This window comes from Palaemon carinicauda, unplaced genomic scaffold, assembly GCF_036898095.1.
Source record: "Palaemon carinicauda isolate YSFRI2023 unplaced genomic scaffold, ASM3689809v2 scaffold33, whole genome shotgun sequence".
Taxonomy (NCBI): Eukaryota; Metazoa; Arthropoda; class Malacostraca; order Decapoda; family Palaemonidae; genus Palaemon; species Palaemon carinicauda.
In genome coordinates, this window is record NW_027170977.1 from 395,223 (window position 1) to 418,179 (window position 22,957).

Consider the following 22,957-nt stretch of genomic DNA (forward strand, 5'->3'; position numbering starts at 1 on the left):
TTAATTTAATTATATAATATGTTTAAATGTATTTAACTCAATATATAATACCCCATGTGTTAAGCACTTTAAAAATTTGGAAATTTGGGCATGATTCTTAAGTGGTAGACTCCTGGCTACTTATTGCCTTCGTGTACTACGGTTTCACACACAAACGAACACACATAACATCGTAGCCAAAAGCACAGTCAATTATTCCTTTAAATATTTGCATATGACTTATTTATTTAACTTACGGCCTTTAATAAGATTTCTTATTTATTTCGCTTGGATATTAATAGTATTACTAAGATAATTTTCTTTAAAAAATTAATTTTCAAGCCCTAAATAATCTAAAATACGTATAGGTTTTTCCACACCCATTTATAAACCCGGATCTCTGACGTCACATCACACATCTTAAGAAAATAAAAATTGGGTTTTAAACTATATGCTAATAATACTCTGTTCTCCCTTTCACCCCCAAAGGACTGTTAATTACATATTTTTACATTTTTTTTGATAAATTTACGAGAAACTTCAGGCATTTTCCAAAAGAATGAGACCAACCTGACCTTTCTAGGACAAAAATTAAGCTTGTTAGAGCAATTTTAAAAATTTATTTAGCAAAATGTGCTCGAAATTTAACCTTATGGTGGGGGTAAAAGGGTTCTACCTTTCATTTTCAACAATACAAGATACAAAGAAGGAAATTGATGAGATAATGACTGAAATAAAAACGTAGATGCAGAGGATAAAAGCTTAAATTAAATGATGATTAAATAGAATGTATACAGAGCAAAATATAAACTGGAAAGAAATTATTTTCATACATCAAGGTTTGCCTGAACAGACTCTGAGTGACTGAGGGCGAGAAATAAAGTTATAATCTCCTAATTTGCCCTAAAAGTATGTCTGAACAGACTCTTAGTGTCTGACAGTCTGATTGAGGCCGAGAAATAAAGTTAAAAAGCGAGAAATAAAGTTATAATCTCCTAATTTGCCCTAAAAGTAAAAGAAATTGCCGAGAAATAAAGTTAAAAAGCGAGAAATAAAGTTATAATCTCCTAATTTGCCCTAAAAGTAAAAGAAATTGCCGAGAAATAAAGTTAAAAAGCGAGAAATAAAGTTATAATCTCCTAATTTGCCCTAAAAGTAAAAGAAATTGCCGAGAAATAAAGTTAAAAAGCGAGAAATAAAGTTATAATCTCCTAATTTGCCCTAAAAGTAAAAGAAATTGCCGAGAAATAAAGTTAAAAAGCGAGAAATAAAGTTATAATCTCCTAATTTGCCCTAAAAGTAAAAGAAATTGCCGAGAAATAAAAGAAATTGCCGAGAAATAAAAGAAATTGCCGAGAAATAAAGTTATAAATCCCTAAAAAGTAAAAGTAAATACCACATGAAATGAGAACAAATTATTGTAGTGTCTCTTATATCTACTTAATATAAAACATACATTTGATAATATATACGTATAAGGTGTTAATTTTCGTTATAAAACTAATTAAATATAATAATAATACATAGTTTTATCATATTAAAGTTGTTATAAATGAGAAAAATTACTTTAAACTGAGATGCAATATACAAAAAATGAGGCCCTGGATGCCAGGATCGGTGGAACGGAATATATGTAAACAAACTTGTGGCTTCAATGGCGTGTTAAATTAGTGCACCAAAAAACGTGAAAAAACCTATTTCAACTGTATTTAACGGTAAGATTAAAGTAAATTATTACATTTATTTATGAATTTTATTCATATTATTCATATTTTAATATATAGATATAGATATCATAGCCTAAATCATTAGTATATACAATTAAATAGCCCAAAATGATGTCTTGCTTAGGAGCTATTCATTCGGCCCAAGAACGTGTTAATTTGGTGTTAATTTTACCATTTAAAATAATACCCAAAGGAGTCATTGCTATTTTGGTGTAAGTTTAACCCCATAGGTGACCTGGTAAAATTATATTTCACTTAGTTATTTATTTGCCGTGAAAAGAAGTGTAATTTGTGAAGAAAACAGACGTTTTTCTCTGAGAAATATGTGTTTTAGTAGATAAGTTTGTCCCGTCTGTAACTATAATATAACCAAGACCCTAGAGGAACGGACTTTGTCAGTAATGAAAATGTAGGTAAGTATTTACTGTAGCACAATGTTCCTAACTGGTTATGCAACCTGTCAAAAATGACTGCTTAATATTTAAGGGGGTGTATGTATGATAGCGGCCACCTGTGTGCATTATTATGTCTAACTTAGAATACGGTAGTGTAAGGAGGGTTGCAGGGGGCATTAGGCCCCCGTTAGGTAAGAACAGGGCTTTTAGGTTAGGTTAGGGGAAAGTTTAGGTTAGTTGATGTCCATTTTTAATGAAAATGTGAGGAACTGGCCACTGATGTACAAAGGCTCCCAGAGAGAGATTAGCGCCACTGGTATATATATATATATATATATATATATATATATATATATATATATATATATATATATATATATATATAAGAGAGGCACCCATCTTTTTTCTTGTCAGGAACTGGTCTTGGGGTGTATGTACGATAGTGGCCACCTGTATGTATTATTATGTCTAACTTAGAATACAGCAGTGTGAGGGGGGTTGCAGAGGGGGCGTTAACCCCCCCGTTAGGTAAGTAAATAAGGACACAGCTTGTGGGTTAGGTTAGGGGGGAAAGTTGTGGAATGATCTTCCTAATCGGGTAGTTGAATCAGTAGAACTTCAAAAGTTCAAAGTTGGAGCAAATGTTTTTATGTTGACCAGGCTGACATGAGTCTTTTTATTGTTTATATATGATATATCTGTTCTTGACATTGTTAATAGTTTATGTATAACATATCTGTTTTGACGTTGTTACTGTTTTTAGAATGATTTATTGTTAAATTGTTCTCATTATTTATTTATTTCCATATTTCCTTTCCTCGCTGGTCTATTTTTTCCAATTGGAGCCCTTGGGCTTATAGCATCTTGCTTTTCCAAGTAGGGTTGTAGCTTGGCTAGTAATAATAATAATAATAATGTCCGTTTTTAATCCACACGGGAGGAACTGGCTGCTGATATACAAAGGCTCCCTTGTCTCCTGACTTGGGGAGTACATATAAAAAAAATTAACTGTGTGAATCAATATATAGTTTAGGGAATGAAATTTACATATAGCAACGGAATACTGTATTTTCCATAATGAATTACAGATATAAAACTTTTTGGTGTTGACAAGATGTTTACGAGTGTTTGGTACTTGAATTGAGGTCCCTAAAATGATGAGGAATTGCCAGAAATAGGCATAATTGAGTCTTTTTTAGTAAACCAGGCATTGATCCAAGTTATCTGTGTTTGTTCCTTAACATAATGCAAACTTTTTACTGTTGATGATAGTATGAGCAAAGCTTCAATGTCTGCTTAAGCTTTAAGTGAGGTAGTTGTAGAACCCTCCCACCCACCAAGTAGCGTAACTTTCACTTTGTTTCTGTCCGTTGTATCAAAAATCCACAATGAAATATTATAATTAAGAAATATATAATTTGTTCTCCGGTCTTGGGTAGTGCCATGGCCTCTGTACCATGGTCTTCCACTGTCTTGGATTAAAGGTCTCTTGCTTGAGGGTACACTCATGCACACTATTCTATCGTATTTCTCTTCCTCTTGTTTTGTTAAAGTTTTTTTAGTTTATATAGGAAATTTTTATGGTGGTACTTTTCTTTAAATATTCTACTTTTCCTTGTATCCTTTCCTCACTGGGTTACTTTCCCTGTTGGAGCCCCTGGGCTTATAGCATATCCTGCTTTTCCAACTAGGGTTGTAGCTTAGCAAGTAATAATGATAATAATGATTTAATGCAGTAAGTAATACGACGTCTGTAATATGAAGAGGGACTATTTGTCGAATTTTCCAACTGAAAATTGTTGGCATATGAGTTAGGTTAGGTCCACCCTAGGCCAAAATTGAACAGAATTTGACGTGCAAACCATTGAGCTTCGAATAGCTTCTTGGAACCTATTAAGTGTATAAGTTGAGGACTTTTCTTATCTCGCTATTTTGATCTTGCAGTGACTAAAACACAGGACTTGATGGCCTGGGTACTGGGTAGAGATTGTCCTTTATTCATACCCTACATGGGACTACATGATACCACATCCCCCTTATCACATATAAAGAGTTAATTATACATAATAACTAATCTGGCATATAAGTACAAAGAGATAAACGATGAAAGTTCCATATTCAAACATTTTTTGCATTGTTTTCATCCCTTCACAATAAACATGCATACTACAATTTGTGATTGTGGATAGTAATTCAGTGATACCTCTGGATACGAAAGTTTCTGCTTACGAAAAATTCAGGATACGAAAAGCGATACAAAGTTTTTTATGCCCCAGTATACGAAAAAATTTTCATGATACAAAAAGCTTACGAGATCCCAACTCGACGCCGAGACTACAGTACCTTTTTTTTCAGGGTATCAACCCTTAATTTAGGTGTACAGGTAACAATACACCTTCACTGATCCAAATGCTTTTACATACAGTACCGTAACTTTTATACAGTAGTAAAGAAAATGGACCGTTTTCTTAGGGCTTGGAGGGGATAACTAGGCTATAACTACATTACTGAATAATCTCATAGTGGTTTCTGGAATCGATTAGGCTTTTTTTAACAGTTGGGTTAATTATTGAATGATAGAAATGGCTGCATTGCATGTTTATTACTACAGTTTAGCGTGTTTATGAAAGAAAAGGTGACTTTTTGTAAGGCTTGGAACGGATTAGGCTATTTACATGTAAAACGCGACTCAGGATCCGAAAAAATCAGGATACGAAACCGTATCCTGAACGGATTACTTTCGTATCCTGAGGCATCACTGTATAAGCATAATAGCTATAAGCTTTGCAGACTTTGGTCTGAATAGTGTTGGTTACAGCAGGGCAGTCATAAATATGAAAATAAATGGCAATTTTTTAATTTTTTTTTTTTTTGGATGCAAAAAACAACAACACTAAAATATAGTAAAATAAAATGAAAACCTGATACACATGTAACGACAGTGTTCGAAATGGAGCCTGTTCTCCAGTCCGAGACTCGTAACTTTTTAAATAAAATTCATTATTCTGAATCACATCAGTTCTGAGACTGATAACTTTTCTTGTTGAGTTTCAAACTCTGGTAACGACCTCTCAGCATTTTCGGTCGTGAAACGAGGGGGGCCGTTTATTATTATTCAACTTAACACTTTATGGGAACTTACGGTATGTGACCACGTTACTTTCAATATATCTGGATGGGGTTTTCCCCAGCTGGCCTGACTTGGTATACACCGCTGTCGGATCTGCAGTGCTATCACTAGTTGCGGGTCTTTGGTGGGTTCTTTCGGTCTCACTAGGTGGCGGCAGTGATATATCGGTGAGTCGTGGTGGAGGCTGTGGTGATGATGTTGGAGCCTGCTGCCGGGTGTTGGACGGTTCTGTGTTTGTCACGAGCGGTGTCGGACGGATGTGGGACCGGTTCCTCCTGAGGCACGCTCCGTTTTGGGCTTCCACAATGTATGATTGGGGTTCTTCTGACTGGTTGTTCGGGTCGGAGGTCTGTGAAGTGCCGTTGTGTCCGATTTGGTCCTAGGCGGTCCTGGAATTGGTTGCGGGTCGTATTGTGTGCGAGATGTGGTTCATATCGGCCTGGTAGGTCAGTGGTCACATTGCGACCAAACATGAGTTCTGCGGGGCTGGTTGTCTCATTGTCGATCGGGGTGGCCCGTAAGTGCAGTAATGCAGTATGCATAGACTGCCTGTCTCAAGTCATTTTTGGATGATCGCCTTGCATGTTCCGACTGCGCGCTCTGCGAGGCTATTGGACTGAGGGTAATGTGGGCTTGATGTGATGTGCTCAATACCCCGGGCTTTTGTGAATTCCCTCATTGCTGCTCCCGTGTATTGAGGTCCGTTGTCTGAGACCAGGGTTTTGGGGCATCTGAACAGCGAACACAGGAATTTGAGGTAGGTTGGCCACACTTTCAGATAACAGGTTTCTTAGTTCGGTGACTCGGGAATTTTGTGAAATAATCAGTCGTGATCAGATATGTCTTTTGGCCAATTTGGAAGATGTCCGAGGTGACTTTGAACCTGGGCATTGGGGGAATGTCATGATGCGTGGTTACACTAGAACTTTGCTGGGGCTGGTACTTCTGGCATATGTCACATGCCCTGACCTTGTCCTCTATATTCTTTGCGATGTTGGGCCAGAATACACACTCCCGTGCCAGGGCTTGTGTTTTTGTGATCCCTTGTGGGACCGGTGGAGCTGGTCCAGTATCCGGCCTCTGACCTCTTTTGGGATGATAACTTGTCGCCCTTTGAATATGACTCCGTCTTCCACGGCAAGGCTTTCTCTGTATGAGAAAAACTGGCGGATATTGGAGTGAAAGCCTTTTACTGAAGTAGGCCAACCCTCGATGATAGTATGCTTGAGAGTGCGCAGCACTGGGTCGGTGTCCGACCTATGGCGGACCTCTTCCAAAATCTTGGGACCAAATTTTATGAGTGCGACTGATATCACATCGATGTTATCTAGTTCTAGTCCGTCCACTCGTGTGTCGAAGGGGATTTCCTTGTCATTTTGTGGGTTAGGAAGGCATGATAGGGCGTCGGAGAGTACAATGGTTCGTCCTTCCTTGTACTTGACCCTCATGTTATACCCCTGTAGTTTCAAGAAAAGACGTTGTAGTCTAGGTGGGGCACTGGCCAGATGTTAACGAGGGGTTTGTGGTCAGTGACGGCTTTGAAGTCTCTTCCGTATAGGTAGGTATGGAATCGTTGTACGCCCTGTACTAGTCCAAGGGCCTCTCGCTCGATATTGCTGTAATTTGCCTGCGTTGATGTTAGGGCTTTACTGGCAAAGGCTATTACCTTCCCGTCTTGAATGAGGGCCGCTCCGAGGCATTTTTGCGATGCATCGACTTCAAGAGCCACGGGTCGAGTTGGGTAATAGTAAGATAGCGTGCTTGATGGCGCTATTTGGCGTTTCAGGTGTTGATAGGTGGATTCATGGTCTTTTTCCCATTGGAAGGGCACATCTTCCTTGACCAGGTCTCGAAGTCTTTGTGACTGAGCTGAGTAATGTGGTACATAGGGGCTGAGGTAAGTCATTACTCCCAGGAATCTCTGTAGTTCCTCTTTGTTGGAGGGCGACGACATGTTATGCAGGTCATGTACCTTTGACGGGTCTAGCATCATGCCCTTGCTGGTATAGCGTGTTCTGAAAAACTCGAATTCTGGTTTCGAAATGGATTTTTCTTCGAGTTTAGGCTGAACCCTCGTTGGGCTGCACGCTGCATGAACCCCATCAGGGTTTTGTCGTGTTCCGAGTGGTCTTTCCCACATATTGCCACGTCATCGGCAATGCCAACAACACCTGGGATATTCTCGATGTTAGAGTCCATCCTGGCTTGAAGTATGTCCTGGCTTACATTTAGCCCGAATGGTAGTCTTGTCCAACAATACCAGCCGTGTGGTGTTCGGAACGTTGTCAGTAGTTGCGAGTCCTTGTGTAGCGGTACAGTATACTCCAGTAGCCTGCTTTGGCGTCTAGCTTGGAGAACACCTTCGCTTTGGAGAATACCGGGTTGATCTCTTCTAGAGTGGGAATCTTGTGGGGACATCTTTTGAGGTTTTGGTTGAGCCGCTTGGGGTCAAGGCAGATCCGTAGGCTTCCATCGGGTTTTATGACATACACGAGGCTGCGGCACCAGTCTGTGCGTTCCGTTACGCGTCTGATAACCCCCTCTTTCTTCATAGTGTCAAGCTCAGACTTGATGCGGGGCTTCAGATGGACACTCGCCTTACGGGGCGGATCACAGAAAGGTATCGCGTCATCCTTGAGGAGGAGCATCGCGGGCTCTTTCAATTTGGCGATACAGTCAAACTGTGCTGGGAATTGCGCTTTTAGTTGCTCGACTGATCTAATAGGGCCTTGTTGGCTTGGTTGCTCAGGTACTCCAAGTTTTTGGCACGAGGGAAGGTCAAGTATGGCTGGGCCAGACACATCGACCATGAAGAACTTTTCTTCCGAGAATGCTGGGTTGCTGAGTTTGGGGACGCGGAGCATTAGTGACCCCAGGCAGGGAATATTGTTGCCACTGTATGATGTTAGTCTTACTGATGGTTCTGGGGGTAGTACGAGGTTGGTGGGTGCATCACCAAACATTTGCTTGTATGTCCTCAAGGGGAGCGTATTGCCTCTGGAACCCTTGTCGATTTTGAGTTTCAAGGGCCCATAGGCTGGGGTGGTTTTCATGCTTGACCATGACCTTTGAGAATGCTTCTCGTTTCGTTGCCACTCCTATGTCGGATATCGTTATTATGTTGAAGTTTGGCATATAATCTGTTTGCTCATCAAGATTGGGGTTTTCGTTAACCATAACTTCGTGTTGCCTGTGGCTAGGAGCCCAATTTGGACGTCGGTAGGAGCGCCCTCTTGTCTTGCTCTGGCGTTGTGTCTGCTGTGTGTTGTCTCCTGGCACTATTCTGCGTCCGACAGTTTTGCGGCACATCTTTTTCCAGTGCCCCTTGATGCCACAACCACTGCATCTATCATTGTAAGCGGGGCATGATCTTATGGGATGGCTAAGCCCGCACTTCCCGCAGGGGTTGTCCGGGGTTTGTGGTTTGTTCCGTTGCTCGATGCTTTCCCTTCGGATTCCATCCACGTTGGTATGGCCTGTACTTGCGTTCTCAGAGCTCATATGTATGGAGCGTAATGATGCCGTGGAGGCCGCAATGGCCTCGTATTCCCGACCTTTTGATTTAGTTAAGAGTTCTTTTCAAAATTCCTCGAATTGTGTTCGTAGTATGGTCATTTCGATAAGTCGTTCGTTGAGTTCTCTGTCTTCAAACTCGCACTTTGTCGCTTTTTCACGGAGTCTGGCCAGGAATTGACTGATTGTTTCGGCAGGTTTCTGTTTGGTATTTGCGAATTCGAGGCGGTGAACTCGGAAATTTATTTTGACCGTTGCATCGACCTCACTTTCAATAAGCCTCCATATGTTCTGCGGCACGTGTTGCTCCTGTTCAGTGAGGCCGCTCGCCAACATACGCCTCATGCCCTCATCGCCGAGTGCGACTTTAATTTTAGTTGCTTGCTTGCTTGGGTCTGTGACTTCCTGGTCTTTGAGGTACAAGTTCATGCGCGCTTTGAATGCACGAAACGACTTAGCCAGGGGCTGGTGAGCCCAGTCCATACTTGGGCATTTAGGCTGGGCCATTATTGGATTTGGTTTCGAGAGGGTGTTACACAATGGATGGATAGTGGTTGAATCAATAACACGGTTTACGGTTCACAAAGAGACACATGTAATAAGGGTATGGAAATCACTACATCATTTGACTGGCAAGCTTAGGGCATCGGGATTCAACTGGTCTACTGTTACGTGTGTGAGTGCAACATCTTGGAAGTCTTAGTAACTTAGATTATAGTACAATCTACTGAATTTACAATGGGCAAAACAACGTGGATTGTCAGGTGTGCCTTGTTACATGATTATAACAGTACATGGCCCTTTTTCCTCTTTTCTTTCCCTTCACTTGGAGTGTGGCGGTCTTGCTGTTACTTGCCGGATAGGACTTTGATGGAGGTAAACCTCTCAATGGAGCAACGTACGTGTGGGAGAGTATGGATAGAGATATATGCAAATCCATTTCCTACTGTATCCATGCATTAACAGACACCATATTTGTATCAATAGAAGTTTTTTCATAACCTTTTGTCAAGTTTTGGCAGGAACCTGGCTTATCACCCGGGACATCTTTTTCTCAGGTTGTTATAAGGGCGGCAGAGGTCAAACTTTGGCTCCTTTTACCTGTGTGAACACTTTGACATCCCAGGAATTGAACCAACCAGTTTGGTTATAGGGACTTCCTGTCTCCTCGTTATAAGTCTCCGGTTAAAGGACAAATATTTGTATTTGTGAAGGAATGAATCACTCTTCCCAAATAGACAAACCTGAGTCCTTTTAACTTTCTTCCTCAACTGCCCTTCAAGTCCTAGGTTAAGGTCAAAGTGGCTTCTCTGTAGCCTGTCTGGTGGACAGAGCTTACTCGCCTCCTTGCAGTGACTACCCACGACATTTTATAAATATTGAGAGTCAAGTTCCAGCTCATATTAAAGGACTCAAGTTTGTATAGTTAGGAAAAATACAAATTACTAAAAGAATATCTTGATTTTGAATTTGTTTCTGATGTTATAATGGCAAACATTGATCAATTAATATTAACTGAAAGTTGAGTCTTGAATAATGAATAATTACTCAGAATATTAATCTTTGATAAAAATTAGGTACAGTATTTGCCTCAGAGCACTGCTTAGTATGCATGCAAGATACTTTTAATGCTAATATCTCAGCATTATTAGTAGTACTAAATTACGTGTTATATTTTTTTTTGTCTCATTTCAGGTCTCGACAGAAATGATGCTTTGCGTATGCAGTATGCCGCGGAAGTGTCAAAAAAGAAAGAGGAAAGGACATGTACAGGAGAGAAGAGTACCCGAGTCTTGATTTTTATTTTTGATGAAGATAAGGAAAAGGTAGAGATGGCAAGAATATTGGTTGCCACTAATGCAGTTGTCTCATGAAAACACCACTCTACATCTCTGTAGTAAAGGTAAGAAGGATTTGAATTCTTACTTTTACATAAAGGATTTATTTCTAAACCGCCAAGTTTCTTAAAAGTGATTGTAATGATAAATTCTGTTAGGTCTATTAGAGTATTTTGTAGAGTAGTTTATGCAGGAAAGCTGCATTTACAAACATAGTAGGCCAGCATATCTGTTAAACTGCGGCACAGCAGTATCTAGAATGGTAAACGTGTTGCCTTAGTTCAACGAACAGTTATTTGCTGGCTGGATTTGCTCTCCTCAGATGTTGTTAGTGATATTAAGTAATGTGAAAACCTTTTTGGGAATGAATTGAATCTTGTTAAATAATATTTAAAACTATTTGTTCTTACATGAATACAAAGCATTGTCCCTTAATAGAAAGAATGATTTCAGCTGGAAAACATCTGGTAAAACTTTTGATAAGGTGATAGTTGTCTCTGGCAGGCGGAAGGTGAGCCCCTCCCTTATTAAAGGCAACTGAGCTTTGGTATCGGTTTGTACCGCACGTGTATTACACACGCTCGTACACTGGAAAGGTATTTTCTGTTTTTTGTATATTGTCGTTATCGCTTTCCCCTTGCACTGATAACCTGTTCATGCCTGTGTTTTTTAATCATTGTGTTTGAATTTTTATGTCATTCTTGACTGGAACTGGTTGTATGTATACTCTTGATTTGTACAAAAAAGTTACTGTAGTTGCATTTGACTCATCTCTTAGTCACCTCCTAATGGCTTGCTTACACATTGGTGACCAGCGGAGTGACCTGTCCCTCCTGCCTGCCCTTCCCCCCCCCCTACTGCTATGCCTTACTGTTTTAAGATGCTGCCCACCTAACCTGCCTTTTTGGCACATGCTGCCCCAATGAAACTACCGCCCTTCACTAGCAGAAAAGTGTTCGCCTGGTTCCAGCATGCCGAAGTCCAGTTTTGTATCAAGGGCGTCATGCACCAAAGCTTATTACATTGTCGCGGCGATCCCCAGGATAATTTAATCTTGGCACTTATATAAGCACTGAGAGGCCAAGTTTGCTTGCACAGTTGTCGGCTAGGATTCTCTTAGTTTGCGGACCATCTGGCGAGTGTCATAAAGGAAATAGATTCTTTGATGGAACTTTGAAATAATAATATCCAAGAAGACCCATCGATAAGAGTCGCTGAACTGTGACTCCTACAATTTCTCTCCCAGTGGGAGAAACAGTGTAGTATTTAGAACCTTACCCTAGGATAAGAGATACTTTAGTAGTATGTTCTTGCTTCTTTCGTCAGGTAATACAGTAGGATACGTAGGTGGAATGTAGCCATCCCAAAGTAGAAGGATCAACACACACTACATAGCTCACGGAGCTGCTACCTACTCTCGGTTCCGACGAGAACAAGTACGCACTACCAGTAGGAATAAAGGCTGCCGGCTTTCTTGCCTTCAGCACCGGCAGGGTGAAGAAAAAGATTTCCAGGAGCACCTTTTTCTCTCTTCGGAAAGCCATCAGACGGGCGCATCGTGCATCTACTTAGGGAGCAGGGGTGACTTCCAAAAAAGCGCACAAAGTCAGAAGTCTAGGTTTGACATGAGCCTTCAGGAAGAGTCTCTCAGCGGCTGGAGTCTGGAAATGTCAGACAATCTTCACCACTCACTATCATGAGGGATATACACACAGGTCCCTGAATACTTTTACCCTCGGTCCGTTGGTATCTGCTTAGCAGGTTTGTAGCGAACATAACTCCCTCACAAGACAAGAAGAATCCCGTTCAAGGTAGCGGTCTCACGTAATTCTAAGAGGGACGTTTTCTTTTCCTTCGCTTGGGGTGCAACGGACATGGTGTTACTTGCCGGATCAGACTTTGATGAAGATAAGTCTCCCAACGGATCAACTTATGAGTACAGTAGTATGGATCTAGATATATGCAAATCCATGTCATACAATGACTGTACATTATCAGACACCATATCCTTATGGATATAGGTTTTTCCATAACCATCTGTCAAGCTTTGGTAGAAACCAAGCCTATCATCTGGGACATCTTTTTCTCAGGCTGTTAAAAGGTCGGGACCGGTCATACTCCGTCATCACGTGAATGAAGCCAGCCAGTTTGATTATAGGGATTTTCTCCCTTCTTATTATAAGTCTCCAGTTTAAGGACAAAGATTTGTGTTAGTGAAGGAAAGAATCACAATTCCTAACTACACAAACCGGAATCCTTTAACTATCTTCCTCAAGGGCCCTACGAGTCCCAGGTTAACATCAAAGTGGCTTCTCAGTAGCCTATTTGGTGGGCGGAGCTTAACCGTCACCGTGTAGTGACTACCTCCACCTTTTTAGGAATCATGAGAGCCAAGTTTCAGCTGCTATTAAAGGACTCAGTTTTTATAGTATAATTAGGAAAATTACAAATTATTAAGAAAATAATTATCTGGTTTTTTGATTTTCAAGGATTCTGTGCTTGAGGTTATAAAGGCAAATACTAATTAATTGATGCTAACTGAAAATTGAATAATGAATAATTGCTCACAGAATGTTAATCTTTAATAACAATTGGATATTTGCCTCAGAGCAATGCTTAGTATGCATGCATGATACTTTTAATGCTAAGATCTCAACATTATTAGTAATGCTGATTTACGTGTGACTAATTTTTTGTCTTATTTCAGATCTCAACGAAAAAAGGTCTAAAAAGATAAAGAACATGGGTATGAAATCAAGATATACCAAAGTGAAGATGGAGTACCCTAGGCAAGCAAGTTGACGTAAATGAACATTATGAAGCCAACGTAAGCAGGAAGAATTTCTCAAGCTTAAGATACTACAGTGACAATCTGACATCTGCACGCCATGAAATAGGTATCAGCCAGATGCGGTGAATGTCAGCCTCGTCAAAAATGTACGGAGTAAGAAATTCTTCGCTTCTTCACTCGACTCCACAGCCTGAAACGTGAATGGCAAGAACATGGCTGTCAAATGCAGATTTGCCGCCGGCGATACAAATCTTTCGTTCAGTCTGTGAGTAAATGTCATCAAAACATCACTGCATCTCTCTAATATAGGTAAGGAGGATTTGAATACTGTTCTTATGAACAGTAAATTTATCATATTTCTTTATATAAAGGATTCATTTTTAGGCTTTTCATTTTCATAAGAGTGATTATAATGATAAATTCTATTAGGGCTGGTATTGTGTAGGTTAGCTTACGTAGGAAATCTGCTGTTATGAACAGCCATAAGCCAGCATGTCCATTAAACTGAGGTACAGTTGTATGTAATGGTAAACACGTTGCATTAGTTTAATGAACAGTTATTTGCTGGTTATTACTTCATTTATGAAATGAATAATGAAAAGATCAATTAGGCCAAATCATCTTTAAAGCTATTTGTTCTTACATGAATAAAAACCATTGTCCCTTAATTGGAAGTATGATTTCAGCTGAGTTGGAAAACATCATGTTAAACTTTTAACAAGGTAGTAGTTGTTTCTGTCGTGTGGGTAAACCCCACCCACACTAAAGGCAACTGAGTACTCACGGTACAGATGTACTTCTCTGTTGCTCCATAAACAGTTTTCTGATTTTTTTATTTTGGTTTTATGCGTCTGATTGTAGAAAGTCTGCAAGGTGAGATGTGGGTTTGTCCTGGTAAAACTGGTTGTGACTGGGGTAGTTTTCTACACAAGTCCTCATCATCCTTGCATGTTTTGCAGATAGCGAGTACAGTTACTTTCGTGTTTGGTTTGTGCGTCCGATTGTAGGGAGACTCCACAAGGTGACATGCTGGTTTGTCCTAGTAAACCTGGTTGTAACTGGGGCAGTATTCTGTACGAGTAATCATCATCATTGTATGTTTTGCCGACAGCGAGTACAGTGACCTTCGGAAGGAACTGTGGCTCTCATCAAGGGAGGAATGATATCCATCAAGTGACAATGGTCGGAACTTGGACGGGCTGCTAGGAAGTACGGGACGATGTAGCCTGGTGGCTGAAGGACGAGAAACTCATTAGGAAAACTCCACTAGATTCCTCACCTTTGGAAACACTGATGTTCACAGATGCATCCAAGGATGGAGGGGCTGTACACACCTCAGGATCTACACTACCTTGGAGATATGAAAATGGAAGCAGCACTGCTACTATTGCAAGCTTAATAGAAATTGATTGGGTATTCACTGGCGCTGATGGACGACAACACTACTGTAGTGGCCTGCTTAAACAAACAAGGGGATCCTATTTTAAACCCTTTGTGAGATAGGAAAGCAGATGTACGTTTGGGCAACTGACGACACAGTAGAATTGTCAGCTAGGTCAATTCTTGTACTTGAGGACACGCTCATTTGCCAGGGACCAATGGTAGTATCGGAATAGTTTTCACATTTCTGCTCGGTGGTAAGGCTTCTTGAACTTTGGGGCTTGCTACACAGATGAGCAAGAAGCTACGAGTGTTTTTCTTTCGAGTTCTAGACCTGTCGGCATCATTAGAGAATACTTTCGGATATCCCTTGAATAACAGGAACGCGTGTCTTCCCACCTTTCTGTCGGATTTGCCGACCAATTAAGAGACTATTGATGACATTGTATGTCAGGATAATCCCGATGGACACCAGCTGAATGCTTTCCAGACTTTCTGATGCTCCGCTTCTTGGTATGGCGAGAACTACCCCTATGGTCCACCCTCCTCTGTCAGCCCAACCTGCATTGTTACCACATCTCAGTAGCTTTCCTCGTTCTTCACGGTTGTTGATTACCCAGCATGTCCTCCGAGTGAAAGGGTTTTTGTGAGGCACAGCACAGAGGTCTGGATACTTGTGAAGATCATCAGTAGCAGTCTATCAGGGGTAGTGGACCTTCTTCTGTGATTGATTTCCTGCTTTACCTTTGTCGGGAAAGGCTCATCCTAGTCTCCAGTGTGGAAGTCGTTCACTTCAGATGGAAGGGCTTAAACCTTTCTTCTTCATAGGAGTTGTCTGTGATCTTGGATAGCTTCGAATAATCTTGTCCACCTAGCGTGGGACGTCACTCGAGTTCTCGTGTCTCTTAAGAGACCTTTTGAGATGGGAGTCATATAGGAATCTAAATTGAGTATAGTGTATCTGTGGATGAGATCATGATGAGGGGTAGATGGAAATGGTTTGGTCATGCTCCTCGCACTCATCAAGAGAGATTAGTTCACCAAACGTTCAGCTGAGCTCCACAAGACACTAGAAGAGTTGGAAACCCAGGCCTACATTGCTGAGGACTATGAAGCGTGAAGTAGGAGATGATGAATGGAGAAGTATTGAATTCAAAGATCAAGATAGAGACAACTGGCGAAATCTAGCCGAGGCCTTTTGCATCAATAGGCTTAAGAGGAGATGATAATGATATGATATCTGAATATTGGTCCAGGTCTCATTGATATGTCTGTATTTGATTGTGTGTGAGTAATTCAGTAATAAACCTATGTACTCTTCATGCCTTAGCTTATTCAAGTCAGGTAGTTTAAAGTACATACTCTGCACCTTTGTTTCACCTGTATACAATGGCGTGCCGAGTAATTCTGCGTATTTCCGTTGTATTACGGTAGTACTGTAATAGTTGGTTAATGTCATATGGCATTTCATTTCTGGAGTAGAGAAGGATCAGTTTCACCGCTAGAGGTTCTCAGGGTATTGAGTACATACTTAGATCTTTGAAAACTGGACTTCTGTGCATTTCTAGCGTGTGGATATTTCCGCTACCCCAAATTGGGTTAATGTAAAGCAATTGGTCTGTAGTGAAATAATTATATATTAAGAATGATTTTGTGATTTTAAGAAGAAAATCTTTAGACTATTAATGTGATGAAAAACATGTGAACAATAACAGTTAACCCTTTTACCCCCAAAGGACGTACTGGTACGTTTCACAAAACCCATCCCTTTACCCCCATGGAGGTACCGGTACATCCTTGCAAAAAAATGCTATGAAATTTTTTTTTTTCATATTTTTGATAATTTTTTGAAAAAATTCAGGCATTTTCCAAGAGAATGAGACAAACCTGACCTCTCTATGACAAAAATTAAGGCTGTTAGAGCAATTTTAAAAAAATATACTGCAAAATGTGCTGGGAAAAAAATAACCCCCTGGGGGATAAGGGTTGGAAAATTCCAAATAGCCTTGGGGTTAAAGGGTTAAGCTGGATATATGTGAGCTTATCTTTTTCTGAATCCTTAATTTTAATTTTCACGTTATTGAGTTGTAATTTATCAACGTAGAGCTTTTATTAGTACTTTGAAGCGATGGGTATTTGAGTGTGAGAATCTCCACTTAAAAACTTCATGAGTCTTCATGTTAAGTAGAAGAATCTAAGGAATAAGTAGTATTATGAAATTATTATTTGAATGACTTCAAAGTAGTTAATAGTAGTACTATTTTGGCCATAGCTCATCACCCCCCAGAAAGGGGTGGCCACAGACGATCACCCGGAAATGAGGGTATGGCCATAGACGATCACCCAAGGTCACAGAGGGTATGGCCGTAGACGATCACCCAAGGTCACAGAGGCTTACTGTTGACGGAAGTGTAGTATTTTTAAAGAGTTTTGTTTACAAACATTGCTTTGAAGGACGTTCGTAGCCCTCACCCGGAAAAGATGGTATGGCCGTAGACGATCACCCAAGGTCACAGAGGCTTACTGTTGACGGAAGTGTAGTATTTTTAAAGAGTTTTGTTTACAAACATTGCTTTGAAGGACGTTCGTAGCCCTCACCCGGAAAAGATGGTATGGCCGTAGACGATCACCCAAGGTCACAGAGGCTTACTGTTGACGGAAGTGTAGTATTTTTAAAGAGTTTTGTTTACAAACATTGCTTTGAAGGACGTTCGTTTCGACAGTAGGTCGGTGTTGATGGAAGTGGAGTATTATTTTTGTTTACAAACATAGAGTTGAAGGTCGTAGGGTTCGTAATGGCGTACGTACGGGAACTATTAAAGGGAAATTGTTTACGGAAGTAGAGTATTATTTTAACTTTTTTGTTTACAAACATTGAGTTGAAGACCGTACGGTAGTGTGTCACTATTAAAGGGAATTTGTTTACAAAACATTCAGGACGTAACCATTTGTTATTATCAAGCAACTCTTCGTAATGACGTACGTACGTGTTTATACGTGTCCAGGAACTGTGGCACTGTTTAGAAAACCTTGAGAACGTAATCATAGTGTGCTACTATTAAAGGGAATTTGTTTACAAATATTGAGGGTGAAATCGTAGTATAGTGGTATTAAAGATAGTGTGACACTATTTAAGGGTTTTTGTTTACAAAACATTGTTGGTGTTTAAAAACGGGTTTACGGTGTTTTAAAAAAAAACGGGTTTAACTTTTGTCATTAACGTAGTGAGAGCGCGTCTACAGTAATACTGAGTCATCTTACCACCCGTTATGTTGTCCCACCTGGGCTATTTGTAATGATTAATTATTTGTAATGATAAGGGTAAAACATGCCCAGACAGTCTCTACAGCCGAGTCAAAGGGCCATCCCGCGGACCCCGTTCGCTACCTGTTGATAGGCCTAAGCACCTGTCCCTTCTCTCTCTCTCTCTCTCTCTCTCTCTCTCTCTCTCTCTCTCTCTCTCTCTCTCTCTCTCTCTCTCTCTCTCTCTCTCAGAGAAGGTGTTTGACCTTCCAACTGTTACCCTGGCATATTTGAGGATAACGCTAAGATGGCTTCACACACACACACACACACACACACACACACACACACACACACCAAAATACGTGGGTAGATGATATAAGAAACATAGTACTTAATATTTGTTTATTTAAAGGAAACATCAAAATTACTGTAAAATAATCAAAGCAAGAAAAGCAAGAAATTATAGTTATCAGGAAGGAGATATTATTCTCTCTCACAAAAAAAAGAAAAAAAAAGAAAAAACATCCTGTGATGAATACAGACAACCTAACTTCCAATGAAAGCTAAAAATATCAAAAGAACACAAAAAATATCCTGTGACGAATACAGACAACCTAACTTCCAATGTAGGAAAACTTTTATTGATTACGTTTCTTTAGCACTTACCAAATCTTCATTGAAAATTCAGGTTTTTTATATTTCCAGATGTACATACACGGTCTTGAATTTAAATGGAGAAGATAGTATAATAACACTATTACGTCATTTTCCTTTAAGTCGGTGGTGGATAAATGCTCTCTGATTTTTCCTAAGGGCGGCGCAAACTCCATTTAGACTTATGCTATGCGTAAAATATAGGCAGAAGAATGCGCACAAAGCCGAATTGTAATTTTGCACTCTCATATTATTTATGAAACACTTCATGGAAGAATACCTTCGTAGAAAATCAGTAAAGTATACCGAATGATCTTTTGGCGGCATCCCCAATGGGTCAAAAAAATATAATGTTTTCTATCGGACTTTTCTGTATTATAAATACAACCCAGTGCCCAATTTCGCGATACTGATGTGATGGCAGAGTATTCACAATAAGTAAGATGGGTTTTGTCCTTATCAAGTGTATCTTGAAGCCGATCAACTAGGCCCTCCTCCCCCCTGACCACATTCCTTTCAATTTAAGCCTAAGGAAAAGTACCCATCTCTCTGTCCATTTTTTTTTTTTTTTAAATAAGTAGCGAAATGTACGTCAAGATTTCAAGACTGCAACACTATTGCGTTGCTTATATTGATAATAACAACAACTAGAGCATCAGTAACAATATTAAAATTTACGGTATAAATGATAACAATAACAATATATTTCATTTTATTCGATTGTAGTGCACGGTTTACTTTATTGATGAGAGGAAAAACAATTAACAATATACATTTACTTTATCCCTTTAAGAAATTGAAGAGTTTAATCTTCATTCCTGGGCAATACAGCTAACCATATTATTTATAATGTTCCGTTGCCGTATAATTTTACGAACTTTCGAATATGAAATGAATAATGTGTGGATGTTTTATGCTATCCCTATTACTAAAGACGTTTGTTAAGGGATATATGAAAATTAGTTCCACACATGTCAACTCTTTGCCAACTAATATCCTTCACAAACATACACAAGCGCGCGCGCACACACACACACACACACACACACACACACACACACACTCGCACACACACACATACACACACACACACACACACACACACTTATCTATTCCTAACTTGTTACAAATCCAGTATTGCAATCGTGTATGTTATTCCAAAATCAGAGTTTAAGCGAAGGGGAAGTTTCTCCAAAATCAGAGTGGATCTGACTTCTTTTTATATTAATGAAAATCGTTTAATCAAAGAGGAATTATTTGGTAATCTCAGTCTTGTCAGGGGTATGAGGAGAGAGTCGAATATGGAAAGAATTGGTCATTCTTTTCTATACCTATTCTCGTCTTCCGTTACTGAATTGGGTTGTAAGGTTCTCTGAAATACTGATTATGACTAGGATACTTCAGTTCGGTATTATGCCTAATTCAAATGGAATGGTAGATTGTCTCTTCGAAGAAGAAACCCGATATTACTTTTTGAAGATTCAAGTAAGCAATGTGTGAAAAAAATGGAACATCAAACAGCCCGCTATGTTAGATTAGATAGAAATTTAGCGGCCACCCCCTCTCTATCCATCATTACACATTACTCTAGTAATGTTTCGGGATTAGTACTGGTTAAAACTGGGAATTAGGACGGAATACAGTTAATGAATGTTTAGTTCAGTCGTGATATGGCATTTTTTTTTCCCTCTGTCCTTTTGTATCTGCTACCTCCTTGATATTTCCCAATATTTGAGTACAAGAGATAGTGACCGAACGAGTCACTTATGTTTGATTTGATGATGACAAAGTGATTGTCGACTCGATAATGTGACATTATTCTTGCTTTAATACCATTTTTCATGACAGAAACTGCAGCATCCAATCATTTTCTTAGCTCGAAGTAACTACTACTCTTTTGATTTTTTTTCTTTACGATCTATAATGGAAGGTTACTTCCTTAGCCATAAGACTCCAGTATTAGGGTAATGAAAATGAAATAGTAAGATTTGGGATAAATTTCACGAATACACTTCTTTGTAACTTGTTATGATAAATCCTCAAGCACAAACATGCCACGTCTCTTTAATGATCGGCTACTAATTTACAGATATACGTGGTACTTACACCCATGGGAAACATTTTGAGAAAACCTTCACTATGACTTTATATATATTTTGCTTATGCTTTTTATGCAACTTTTGACATCATATACTCTCTAATATCACATACAATGTAATACCCATCATTTTTCTAATATTGCTTGGGTAAGTAATGAATAACGTTTTGCAGAATATTGTAACCTAAGAATCAAACTATCCATTAGTGGATATATTTTGGTCACATTTGCGGTTCCTTCACCTTTCAAGATTCTGACCCATGTCCGTGACAAAATTACGACTCACAGAAACTTTCTCCCCTCTATTTTCATCCCCCCTACCACTTTTCACCCCCCCCCCCCCACACACACCTAATAAGCAAACAAAGCTTTAATCACATGAGCTAAGCGATTATTTTTCTCAAAATAAACTGTATATTTTAAGTGAAACTATATACTAAAAATTGCATCCCATCTAAATTTAAGTTGTTTTCTTATCGTTGTCTTAGAAAGTTCATTTATTTATTTATTTATTTATTTTGCAACCATGTCCCTCTCGTACATTTCTTTCTTGAAAGGAAACCGAAGTGACAAAGGAAATTACATAAACAAGAAGCATAAAGACACTGTGTTAAAACAAGAACCCATCGACGTTGTGAAAAATTCTACAATGGTTGTCGTCTCCGTTTTCACAATGACTATAATTCAAGTAAGCCGGTTATACTTGCTACCGTTAGTAGTCCTTCACTTGCTTTACCTAATGAGGAATGGAGAGCCAAAGGGGTATTAAATGCCATGAGAGGCAATGTGGAGAACTCCGGATGCTATTCAGTCTTCTATTACTCCGATTCACACTAATTTATGGAAATTGTGTGGGACCTGCCCAAGAATGAAACTATAACACAAGCAAAAGTTACGTATATTAGGCGCAGATACTCGGCAAAGAAAAGAAAAAACTACGCTGCTATCGAAAAAAAGCAGTGTGACATTATAGAATGGAAGAATTGTAAATTTTTATTTTTGTACTTTGATAACATTCTTAAATCATTATCTTTAATTGCAGAGATAGGTAACAACTCACAATGAAATAAACAGGGCAAAAAAAAAAAAAAAAGATTAACATTGAAATGTATTGGTTGGGTGAATGGTGTAATTTTGGTGTGGTGAAATTTTAGAGAGAGAAAATTTGGTGGGGTGGAAATTTAGTTAAGCGGAAATTTTGTAGGGAGAAATTTCGAGGTGGATTTTTCGGAGGGTGTGAGTTAGATTTTACGGGTCACCGCTCCCGTGATACTGGTAGATGGCCGGTGCACTTTTCATCGTGTGTAAATTATTCACAGTAAAAACATCTGTGTAACGGAAATGTGAGATTAGTTCAATGAAACAAGCGCAATTACAGACTGCATTTCACTATAAATCTCTCGGCATGCGTTGCATATTTCCATTGCATGCGTTACATATATTCATTGAATTCCATTTTTGAAATAAATTAAGGATATCTCTTAACATTAGTTCTATGCAACTCACCACTACTGATATACTTCCCAAGTGTACAGTACATGAAACAAAGCGGTGATACAGAATATTTTCGCCACGTACTATATTTGTTACTCACTGCTCACAATTCAGTGCATTTAGCGACCAACTTCACTCCAGAAATAAAATGACTGAGTCCCCTACCATATGATAACAGTGAAAGCTGATCTTAATCATAATTATGATTCTGAGTTATGCGTGCTATTATGCTTTAGTTTACCGTATAGTAGAATGAAGACTGAATTATATGATATAAGTCCTGACATCACAGCCCGGATAATGTTTAGGGAGACATTTGCGGTAATGAGCGAAATTCTAAGCAACGAGGGAGGGCGCATGCGCGACCTTTGAACAGTTTCATACCAGCACCACCGCATCATCACATGGTACGTACCGGTATTTTCTTTCAGGTCCGTGTTTATTTTACACCATGGAAGTTGCCAACGTGTTATACTTTTAGTTTTCGTTTTTTTACTACTACAGGTATTTCATTGTATACATTTACTTATTTGTAAATGTTATATCCTTATTGTTTGCCTGATGCGTTTATGGGGGAGGCATTTCCATACTCCGATAATTTTTTTACAAGCAATTTTACAATTATAGCGTCAATCCAACTCTTTTTACTCACATTTCTCGATTCTGAAATAGTTTGGAGTGAGAAAATTCTGAAATTTCTACTCAAATACTT

At 39.3% G+C, this 22,957-nt stretch overlaps 1 long non-coding RNA gene across 1 annotated transcript in view; it reads left to right on the forward strand.

Moving 5' to 3' along the window:
* The first annotated feature begins 1,614 nt into the window (after window positions 1–1,614).
* The window catches only part of LOC137636568 (uncharacterized), a 34,468-nt gene continuing 13,125 nt past the window's right edge, over window positions 1,615–22,957 (forward strand). Inside the window, exons 1-3 of the long non-coding RNA XR_011043152.1 lie at window positions 1,615–1,694; window positions 10,440–10,647; window positions 13,290–13,682. This is a non-coding gene — a long non-coding RNA (uncharacterized lncRNA). The remainder of the gene's footprint in view (window positions 1,695–10,439; window positions 10,648–13,289; window positions 13,683–22,957) is intronic.